Below are 11867 nucleotides of genomic sequence, written 5' to 3' on the forward strand. Positions count from 1 at the left end.
CCGAGGCAGCCGCAGAGAGGGACATGGAGGATCCACGGACCGAGAGAGCCCTGCTGCCCCCGTGCCATGCCCACCCTCCAGGTCTTTCATCCCAAGCTGGCAGAGAAGGAATTCAAAGCAAGGCTCCAAGCTGAACTCCATAACCATCGGACTGACACAGACAGGAAGCACAGCTTTGGCAAACATTTCCAAAGTTCCCTGTAACTCCAGCCTGTTGTTCTCCAGCTTTGTTTGCTTTTCTTTAAAAAGGCAGTTGGGACATTTCAAGTCACAATTAAGCCTTTATTCAAGTACACACAATTGCCTGGTCCCTACCCAAAGCAGTGCAGATGGACCCATCCCAGCTGCAGTCCAGGCTCCTGCCGGTTCCTGGGGGCCCTGCAGCTCCGGAGGGAGGGATGTGTGGGCGCTGGGCTCCCTCTCATGCTGCCCTGGCAGCCCTGGTGCCTCCCTCTGCACCGTGCACTGACTTCAACTCAGTCTCAGGAAGGCAGCAGCTTCAAGGAAACAGTGCTTGCACTGCTGAGGTCACATCCCAAGTCTCCAGGCCGGAGAAGTGCTGTCTAAACTGGTCTCTGTGCAAACACTCCATTCTCGTTATGCACCAGGAGAACTCACCTTTAACTCCCATCAACTCGGGGAGTCTCTGACGCCAGTTTTTTCTGAAAGGCAATCTTTGTGACTGCAGAAAAAACCTGAGAGATGTGACCTAAATGCACCAGAAGGCCCTGAAATCCAAAGATAAAGTCCTGAAGTGTGCCACTTCCCCTCTCCACCCCACTACAGCTTTTCCCAGCCAAGCTCAGGGCTTTCCCAAGCACCCATGTCCTGGCACTCAACATGTGGGTATTTTAAAATAATTTCAACCAAACAGCAGCAACACAACTTCAGCCCTGTTGTTATTACAAATATAACTATTATTCTTTTACACAGGTGCATAAACATACCCATGTGGTATTACTTTAGGAGTCCTAAGGTTTCTGAGGCATGTTCCTGTAGCCAGAGGACAGGGTGGATGGGGGGAACTATAGCCCTTGGTAAAGGGCAGCCAGGACACCTTGGGCATCTAAAGTGGTGCCTGCCTGCAAGGATCTGGAATCTCTCCTGGGGCAGACAGTCAATAGAAACAGTGTCTGAAAGCAAAAAATACTGCTGTTATTCCAGGTGATCACATGCCCTGTAACTGTCCTGTAACACTACTGGGGTTCACAGCCCTGCGACAGCGACAGTTCCAGCTCCGGCTGAGGCTCCTCACCTCTGGAACCACGTGCTGCTGGCTGGAGGCAGACCCCAGGCCAGAGCTCAAGTGCCACTATATTCACCACTGGCAAAATTTCTAGGAGAGCCTGTTTTCTCCAAGGGTAGTTTTCTTCCATGGGAATAAAATGAAGCGTCTTTTAGTAACCCACATAAAAGCATGCATGTGAGAAAGCTACGACCGAAACCACCAGCAGGTTTGAGAGGACAAGGAAGCACCAGGATTTATTCTCTTGACTCACCCAAACCAAGCCCAGTTTCCCCAGCAGCCTCCTCACAAGCGATGAGAAGGATCTCGTGCCAGGCCCTGCAGCACTGACCCTTCAAACGTGGCTGGGAACACACGGCTCTGCTGAACGCTCCTCCCCGCTCCTGGGGGAAAGCCAGGTCCTCTCCAAAACTTGCAATAATTGTGCCATCATCACATTAAGTTCCCAGCTCCCCCCTTCACAGGAAGAACCCCTAAAACAGAGCAATGAACATTTGCTCAGGGTTTTTACCATCAAGCTACAGAAGACCACAAGAGCAGATGAAAACCCTTGAGAGCTGTAATTAATAAGTTAAGAGCTCCCTTTCGATTGCATGTCCAACCTGAGCGTGGTCAGAGCTGTTGGCTCCCATGGAAACCCTGGGTTTGCAGGCACTGTCCTGGAGGTTTGTTATGTTGACTGCCTCGACCTCCTGTCCTGGAGGTTTGTTATGTTGACTGCCTCGACATCCTCCTTCCCAAGGAACCCTCTCAGGGCTTTGTGTTGCCACTGCTGTTCTTCACAGCCAGGCAGCGAACGTGGAAACTTGCCCTTCATGAAACTTTTCTGGAGGTGGTATCCCTCCTAAAACCAAGCAATACCTCACCTAGTGTTTAACAAACCCCTTTTCCCACCCCAAGCCCCCAAAGCTTAAGGGGGTTAAACTAGAGCCTTTGGTCTTTTATTTCCAGATATCTGGAGCCTTCAAAACTGGTTTGCACTTCAGCAATGGAAAATCCCATGAAGGTACTGCCTCGCACACTGACCTGCTTTCATTAGTAACCTCACCTCAAAGGATGTGGGCAGGTCAGCAAGTTCAGCTGAGCTTAAGTGCTCCCATCTCGTGCTCTCCCTAAGCATGAGCTTAACTGCTTCTAAAAACAGCGCTGGCCATGCTGGCTGCTCCAAAGGCACTCTTAGAAAGGGAAATCCCCAGCCAATCGATACAAGGGAAGAGAAGGCAACTTGATATATATAGCAAGTCCCCAGCTCATCTAGCAGCAAGAGCTGCTCAAATTCACACACACTGTCCCTTCCCTGCTGGCAGCTTCCAACAGGATGAGGGATGAAGGTGGCCACATGCTGAGCTCGGTACCAAGAGGAGCCAGAGGATTTATTCTCATCTGCTGCAATTCGCACAGGGAACACAGCCTAGGATTTCTTCCGCTTAGTAACTGACCATAATAAAACTCATTAAGGATCAAATTCCTACCTCTATAAGTTTTAGGACAAGACTGCAATGCATCAGACTTACTCTAACACAAAGACAAATCTCAGGAAGCACTGGGATTTTTATCATCTTTGCCCAAACACGAGGCAGTTCCCTTCCTCCTGACAGTGCATCACTGACACACACAGATGGAACCCCAGGGTCACCAAAACCAGTGGCAGCTCTATCAGCAATTCCAGCTGACTCCAGGTTTTCCCCAGCACTGTGTTTTCACTCCAGCCCACGCTGCCATGCAGGCCAGCATCCTGGGCTCCAGCCCCCCAGCTCCGGAACAGGCAGAATGGAAAGCTGGAGTCGCAGCACTCAGTGAGACATCCCACTTCCCAGCTTCTATCACTCCAGTATCAGCCCTTTTCTGTGGGATTTTGGGGGGTGGGAGGAAGCAGGAGCGGCAGCACAAGGGCAGTGGGATCCCACCTGCTGGGCTGCTGCTCCCCAGGGAATTCCAACAGAGGAACCGGCTGCTCATTCCGGCTTCAGTTTTGAGTACTTCATCATTAGTAAAACATGCTGAAAATGTGACTTCCTGTGCCACGAGACCTATTGAACCTTTTCACAGAACTCTAAGGAACTTCCTCTTATGTTTCAATAAAAGACGAACTTACAGGAAGAACAGTTCCTCTCATACTTCTGGGAATTCCTCTAGTAAAAACAACTATTGAGGAAAGAACGATGCAGTGGAACAAAGAGAGGGAGGTGGGAGATTCGCTTGTCACTAAGTCTGTGGTTTATTATAAAACAAAACTATGAATCCACTTTACAGAACAGAACCACTTTTACTTCCTCTTTTGCCTCATTTAGCAATGGCAACAAAAGCTCTGCAGAGTTTCCTAATGAGCCAGATCTGCACAGAACCTCTGCACTCAAGAGTCTCACATTAAAAAATAATCTCAATTTGGTCTCCTTGCTGAACAAAACAGGCTCTGTCTAGGATCATCTTATCCAGCATCCAAAGGTGCTTAGCTACCCACTTTCATTTGGAAATGCAGACATGAGGCAGCAGAGAGGGATCCATCTGCTCACTGGCATACTGGGAAGAGTGGCACTCCCTGGAGAGTCCCCATAGATTAACTTTCCAATTCCAGAAAGGGGAAAGAGCAAAGAACAGGGTAAGGAAGACAAGACCTCGTGCCAGCCCAAGGAAGTGCAAAGGACAGCAGGGAGGGGTATGAGTTGCTCGCTGGCACATCCCAGCCCTGGCAGGCACTCCCCATGGATCTGCATCCAGCCTGTGCTGGCTGCCTGCCGGTAACATGGCATTCCCTCGGGCAGCTGCCTGCAATATGTCTCCAGGCTGCCCTATAACGAGCACAGTACCTTGGATGCTGGGAGCTACCGGCTCCCTGAGGAACGCTCAGTGGTATGAGTCAGCCACAGGCAGCAGAAAGGAGGTGACCAATTCTTCAGGCCAAAGCAGGCCCGTTCATTCAGTTCTTCTGATCACGTATTATCTCAAAGTCCTGCAGAGGTTTCTCTGCAGGCCCTGCTCCTCCCTACATCCATCAAACCTCAGCCTGAGGCAGCTCCACTAATTACCCCTTCCTGCACCTTCAGCAAGCAGCAAAGCTCCTCTCCAACACGGTTCTTCGGTTCTTTGTGCTCCCAGCCAGCTGTGGGACACAAACAAAGCATCTGCTCTCCAGGGCGATAATCCCCAGTATCACCACATCACAGAGAAACAGCCAGCATCCCTGTGAGTGTTTATGGCAAAGACAAACTGTGCCCAGGTCACCCCTCCAAAAGATGCTGCCCTCGAACTCCCCCCCACTGTTCTCACCAGGCACGGCGAACACCCACTCCAAGGATCCCAAGCGTCAGGAGAAGCAGAAGTGGAGCTGTCACAAAGCAAAGCTGCTGCAGCAACAGCTCTGCTCAAGGGACTGTTTCCCCTGCGGGCAGGAGCCGTTGACACGGCCCTGAGGGATGGTGCAATCCAGCAAAGCTGCAGGGAACGTCTGGGACTTGCTCTTGCGTCCGCTCGGGGATTTCTGCACTCACCTCCAGTACCGGGGAATCTCCCATCACGGCCCCTTCCCTCACCACAGCACTTCTAAAGAAAAGATCCTCTATTCTTGCCATTATGTGCCCTTTAGGATGCACCACAGCTTCAATGCCCCCCAGAAAACAGGGACTTCACAGCACAAACAAGCAGTTCTCCTTGGAAATCAAGGGACTTTCTCTTCCCGTAGGCAGCTATATCCAAACATGAAAGCTCAGGGCACAGCGATAACAAACATTCAGAGGCCAGTGCAATTTCACCTGAGATTCGCCTGAGTTAAGAGGCAGCAAGGCCCTGAGCAGGGCAGCAGTGTGGGAGCTGGAGTGGGAGCAGGAAGGATGTGGTTATCCTGGGTATGATAAAACTCCCCCAATGTAGTAACAAAATTACTTTATAAAGGCACTGCACCCTTTGAGCTGTAGCATCAACCAAGGCTGGCAGTGTCAGAGCTGGCATCAGTAGTACCAAAATTCCCAATCAGCTGGTTACCAATCAGCTCAGCTAGGCTACGACTTCTTTGGGAAGAGCCACTGCTGACCTCAGCTCTTGTCCCTCTCCCTGGACAGGGTGTTATCCCTCTTTCTGCAGAAGGGAAAGGGGCAGCAGGCAGAGCCCCTGGCACTTCATGGAAACCAGGTCTAGAAGAGACGTTTCCTTGCTGCAAGCAAGATGAGAATTCTCGTTGCCCAGACTCCCTCTCACTGTATCCACTTCCCCTGGCTAGGTTTGCACACACATCCATGGTCTTGAGATATCACCTGGCTGTCAGAGGAGGTGTGTAGACACAGGGAACTTTCTTTTCCTAGAAAAATTACCTCTTGTGAAGGGGTGGATGTGAAAAGCACAAGCCAGGATTTCCTGACAGCGAAATATTAAGCACTGGCACTTTCCAGGAGCAGCAGATCTCCCCTCCACAGCAGGCAGGCAATGAAGAGCCCTGTGCAGGTGAGACAGACATTTGCAGAGGGCTGGAAACGAGAGAACCAGGCACATTGTTTAGGAGCACAAAGGATCCAAATACACAGAAGGAAAAACTGATACCCCAGAAAGAGGTGCCAGAGTTAATCCCTCTGCAGGGCTCCCAGCCATCCCGCTATCCACTGGGACTGGAGGGAAGTGGCTGCTCCAGAGCACAGCAGACAGACACTCCTCACACCAGAAGTTAGCAGCAGATCCCCAAGTCACAAGGGCCACATCTTTTAAAAACTAAAGCAGCACTGAACTACAGCATCAAAGGAAATAAATCCCACATACAGAAGACATAAATGTCTCAGGCTGTGACAAACCCTGGAGTCATCCTGGAGGAGCACTGGAGAGGGAATGTGTGGCTGACAAGGGTCCAGACCTACCCAAGGGCACAGGAAAGCTGACAAGAGGACGCAAACCATGAACTGTACTTCATCACAGCCAGAGGAAAGTTTAACACCTGGGTCACTGGGAATGTACTGCAGACACAGCCTCCTCAGTGGTACGTAAAGGAGCTTGAAAAAAATCTCTGGTGTTTCCAGAGGAGCTCACTGACTCCCACTTTGCTGTGTTTCTTCCCACCAACCCCCCAAATACCTCACAGCTGTTCTTTCCCCATCCAAACACAGGCTCTGTCCTGGCACACACGGGCTGCTCTGTCCCACATCCAACTTCAGCCTCCCCAGGCCTCGTGCCTGAAGAGACTCATTTCCACTGCCCCAAGCTTGACCTCCAGGGCAGCACAGGCTTTTTGGCCTGTGCCCAGATGCCATGGGCTTGCTCTCAAGTTTTCAGCAAGAACAGAACATTTTAGCCTTTGGGAAGTTCAGTCTGCTATTTGGGAAGGAAGGCAGAAGTGCCTCTGACACGGGGGCAGCTGCAGCCCTGACCTGGGGGAGGTAGGAAGGGGGTGCTGTCTGGCTGGAAAGCAGAAGTGAGTATAAGCCCAAACGATGCTGACTGGGATGAGAAGCAACAACTCCAGGGCTCCTCACATCCTCTTAAAACTCCTTCTGAGCACCCTGGGTCACAAGGAGCCCGCAGGGTGATGAAGCTGCCAGGTGGTGCTGGCAGCCAAGCTGAGCTGCAGGAAGCATGGGCATGACCCAGGCTCTGGGCTGGCAGCCAGCCAGGCTCTCCCAGGGTACCCTCGGTGAGACCTTCTCCAAACTGGGTGCAGGTGCCTCATAAACGAGTTACTAAACAGGACAACGGCTGCTCTCATTCCCATTAGAACAGTGAAACAGATCCCACCTGGCTCTGTCACACTGGTGGCCCTGAGTGCTACATGCCAGTCATGCTCCTGCAATAAGGAGACTTCCGCCGAGTCCTTTGAAAGATTAAAAAAAAAAAATTTATTATGAATCCAGGCAGCACAGTTGAAACAACAGAGACAACTGAATAGATTCATGCTGGATTGCCACAAGGCACTCATCCACTCAGGGGAAGCTGTCTACTTCAACAAGTTTCTACAATAAAACAAACCAACAAAACCCTCTGAAGCTTCCAGAAGGAACAATGGAAACTGCAGCCCTCGCTCGCTCGGAGCAGTCCTCGGCTTCAGCAGGGACCATCAGAGAAAGGCTGGCAGAGCCTAAGCAACTGAACTGACTGTAGAGCAGAAATGCTTTGAGGGTCCTTACCATAAAGCTGTCACTCACAGGCAGTGCCATGTCCAAGCACGTTCTGAGAACAATTCCACAATTTCATTTTTCAGCGAAGAACTGGTCAGGTTGGAAAAGGAACAAGGACTCTGCTTCCCAGCCAGTGCTGTTCAGACAGCATGAAACGGCAGAAAGCTGAGCTCCAGAGAATACCCCACTGCAATTCTGGGCTTAAGTTCAGCTACAAGACTTTGCCCCTGAGCAGATAAATTGTGAGCCGTGTCTACCTCTGTCCCTGCTGCCAGCACAGGCTCCTCCAAAGCGGGGAGGAGCTGACAGTGGTCAGCAACCTCAGCAAGAGTCACCATACAGACTGAGGAACCCAATATGTCACCTGTACTTTGCTATCAGAACATTCCCACCGATCTTATTTTTAGCAAACCCTGTTCCAAAGGCTTAGGAAAACCTCAGTCCTAACTACCATCCTTCCTGTGAGCACTGTGCGCATCTCTGCGGTGCGATCACACCCGCACCCTTGCAAGAGACACCGCAGTGTTTCTGTCCCCCCGGAAAATAATTGTTGGCAAAAGCAAAACTCCGACCTTCCCGGGTGTGCAGGGCCTGAGATCAGCTGTTGCACACACGCTGCTGAGCAAACACTCCACCTAGAAGTTAAGCAATAGGATCCACGAGGGAAGGCAGATCAGGAATGCTCTCCATCAGAGACTGAAGGGAATAAAGCGCCTACAAATGCTCACAACATAAAAGGAAACCTCTGAGGCCAGAAACCTGATACATGCTGAAACAGAATATACTGACACATAACTCTCCTCTCTTGGGATAGGCCCTGGGCAGGCTTCTCCCTCTTGAAGAAGAAATTTGAGGGTATCTCTCAACTGAGAAAGAGCAACACAGACAAAGTAGTAAGTAACAACAAAGGCCTTACCACTGTTACGAGTGGGAACTGTCAGTTTAGTTCTGCTGATGCTCTGTCCCACTAAAGTTACCTCTGTCTGGAAAGGCCAAGGCTGCTCCCAGACCCACCACACACAAATCACTGCACAACGACGTTGCAAAACAAATCCCATGAAAACTATCCCCACAATTCGATTCCCACCCTGCTGGGAAGGGGCTCCTCCAGCTCCGAGGCAAACCCAGGTATGTCAGAGCGACCTGAGGCTGCACTTCAAACCTCAGCACGAGGAAGGCCAAGCACGAACGAAGCTCTCTTGAGAGAGCTGTGGGGAAGCTGTGTTGGAAGGAGTCCTGACAGACCCTAAACCTTGATGTGTGTCAGACTCTCTCAGCAGCCCAGGACTGACCAAAATAGAGAGAAAGGAAGGAAGGTTGGAAGGAAATAGGTAAGGGTATATTTATATATATAAAGGTATATATAAAGGTATATATAAAGGTATAGTTGCATAATAGTGCAACTCAAAGAGGACTCCAAGAGCTCAGGCTTTGAGACAAGGGTGCCCCACTATCAGCACAGGCTTCCTGGCAGGAACACAGGCTCATCTCAAACACGATTCAGCCACTGAACATGTTTCAGTTCCATTTCAGCTCACATTCCCAGAGAAAAGAGCCGGTTTCCCTGTGCCGTGCCAGCACATCTAGCAGCACAGTGCGCTGCTGCTGCCGGAGCCTCCCAGTCAATCCCCCCCTCTGAGGCTCTGGCTGCAAAGCCAAAGCACCTCGCACCAGGGCAGTTTCCTTCCGCGCAGAAATTCACCATCTCAAGGGAAAGCATCCCCCTTTCCTTGGATTCAGCTCCGGGCCACAAGGTGCAGATGCAGTCGTACTCATTGCTTCAAACAGGACAGGGACCAAACCACCCTGGAAAGTAGGCCTGAGCAGGCATTTGCTATTTATAAGCTAATCATCTGATCCCTCTGGAGGGAAATCCTATCCTTTGGGGCTGTTGGGAGTGCCTGGAACTGCGGGAGCACCGGGGAGGAACAGACGGGAAGCGATTACATCGGCCGGGAGCATGCTCTAAGTGACCAGACAAAATTCCTCCCTGCTCCATCACAGCCCCAGCATCCTCCTGGAGAACAGTCCAGGGATTACGAGCAGGGATTAATCTGTTATGCTAATTTGCTAAGAGCAAAGTAATTTTTTAAATAGCTCTTATCTCCATTCATCATTATCTAAAAAGGGCCCTGATCTAGTTCAGCACAGAGCGACAAGTCTCATGGTAAGAGCCCACTTGATATCCAAAACCACATGGGAAATTGGTTGGCTGGAGCTGCCTCGGAAGGGGGAAGAGAAAGGTATGAGCTTTCATAACTGTTTGATAATTATTAATTCCTTGGGGGAGCATACCTGTCCTGGGAAGCTGAATGTGATGTGCAAGTATGCAACACTGATTTTTTCCCTTCTGTTCACATTTCTCTCTGATAAAAATAACCTGGGTTAGATGACACTGCTGGATTTTCCTGTGAAACAATGCTCAGTCATTTCCAAAGCCACTGCACACACTCAGTGCAACCTCACACCCCCCAAAACAATCTCAGTTCTCTCTACCCTCCTTTTTCTTCACTTCCCAAAGTATTACTGAGAACAACCCTCTCCCTCCACTGACAGCAGCCTCTAAAACAGAGGACAGAGAAGAAGAATGGAAGTAGCTCTGACTCAAACAGCACAGACTAAAACTATGTCTCTTGGAGGAGAAGGCTCAATTCCCAGAGCAATCCTCACAAACAGAGCAGACTAGAGTCATCCAGGCCTGGCACCTGCCTCCAGGTGAGCAAAGCCCAGCCAGACACAGGCACCAGGCCGAGGAAAGGCTGCTCACATCATCCCTGCACTCCCCCAGCACTGGGACAAGGGAGACTTTGAGAAGCCCCACGTAAACAAAAAACAAAAGCAGGCCAGTGCATATTTGGCAGATTGAGATCACAATAAAAGCTGGCACAGCAGCATTCTCCAAAGCCTCTGTGGCAAGATCTGCCCCTAAAGCTTCCCTTGATTTGGGTTTTGGGTTTGGATTTTTTTTTCTTTCAGCTTGTTACAACTAAATCTGACAGGTAAGTGACACTGTTGTTGAGACACATGGGCTGGAAGGATCCTGCCACAAAACCCACAGCAATGACACCTCTGAGGAAATGTCCCACTAAAGGCTCTCTCAGAAAAATTAAATAACCATCACAGCCAGATAAAAAGATTCCTGAGAACACAGCAAAGGAAAGGGGAACCCAGATGTTCCAAGAAATTTATAAGCGAAACTTTTACATTTATTTCCCAGTTTACTTAGATGTCCATCTTCCAGCAAACTCCCTGAAAGTCATCACAGCCACCTCACAGACCCCCAAGCAGAGCAGACCCCCAAACTCCTGGGGCTGTGAGCCCAGCTGCTTTTATTAAAAAAAGAAAAATATGGAGCCTCCATGTAAAAGCTGGCAACCAATACAAAGTCATCACTGACTGAGGGAAGTTTCTTCTCATGCTCGCATCTCTATCACCTAAAGATACAGGTTTTGGTTTCCATGTACACATACTCTCACCAGCTAGACTGAATTCCCAGTGTCCAACCTCTGTTCTCCACAAGCAGACGCAGACTGGCCAGATCTTCTCTCAAGTTCTTGCTGGAGGAAGCAGATGGAGTTCTCTCGGCACCACATGGCAGCTTTTTTCACCTTTAATCCCACCTCATACATCTCCAAACTCTGCCCAGCTTTCCACCAGCTTTGAACCACACACAGGCACCAAACCTGGGCACAGCAGCTTTTGCACCAGTGTGGGAGCTGAGTTAACACTCCCTCTCCTCCTCCTCCTCCTCAGTGAGGCACCAAAGACGACCTCCAGCCTGCCTGTGTTCAACATATTCATGAACCCAGGCAAAAATTCCTGGTTCCCAGGACAGAACCCACTTCTCCCTCCCCTGTTTCTCTGTTCCCATTATGGACTCTTCCTGCAGTTTGTTTTCTCTGGTAAAACATGCGTGGTCTCCCCAAAGTCCAGCACCAAACTAGCCAGGCCACAGTGTCAGATTCTCATTTCCCATTTTCTAATCAGCACTCTTGAGTTGCCCATGCAGTTCCTCAGCTTTTAGCTGTCATCTTCCTTCAAGTCATTGCCAAAATCACCATCAGGATCCTTACAAGACGGTTAACATAACGTGGCCAATAATGTTCTAGGGACCCACAATTTAACATGGATTATTTGGAGTTCATCCCGCTTCAGTTAATTCAGCAAAAAAAAAAATCAGAGCAACTGCTTTAGGGAAGCCAGTGTTTACAACAGTTAGCTGAGGGGGTTCTAAATAAATGTCAAACCTGCAACAACACCATCTCCACACCAAACTTCAGCCACCCGCCGTTGCAAACCAGCACAGAACCAGCTCCTACCCAACACGGAGGGGAGGCACCTGCTCCAAACACAGCCGTGTGTGGCCTTCGCGGGGCACCGGACAAACCCCACCGAGTGCGAAGAAGAACCAGCTCCGTGCCGCTACCCCGGCTCTCTGCGGCACAAGAATCTCCCACCCGCCAGGCGCTTCTAGGCGAGATCTGCACGGCCCCAGCGCGGGGGGACGGCAGAGGGAGGGAGGCGCGCCGCGC

This window comes from Corvus brachyrhynchos, unplaced genomic scaffold (genome assembly GCF_000691975.1).
Source record: "Corvus brachyrhynchos isolate BGI_N302 unplaced genomic scaffold, ASM69197v1 scaffold137, whole genome shotgun sequence".
NCBI classification, from domain to species: domain Eukaryota; kingdom Metazoa; phylum Chordata; class Aves; order Passeriformes; family Corvidae; genus Corvus; species Corvus brachyrhynchos.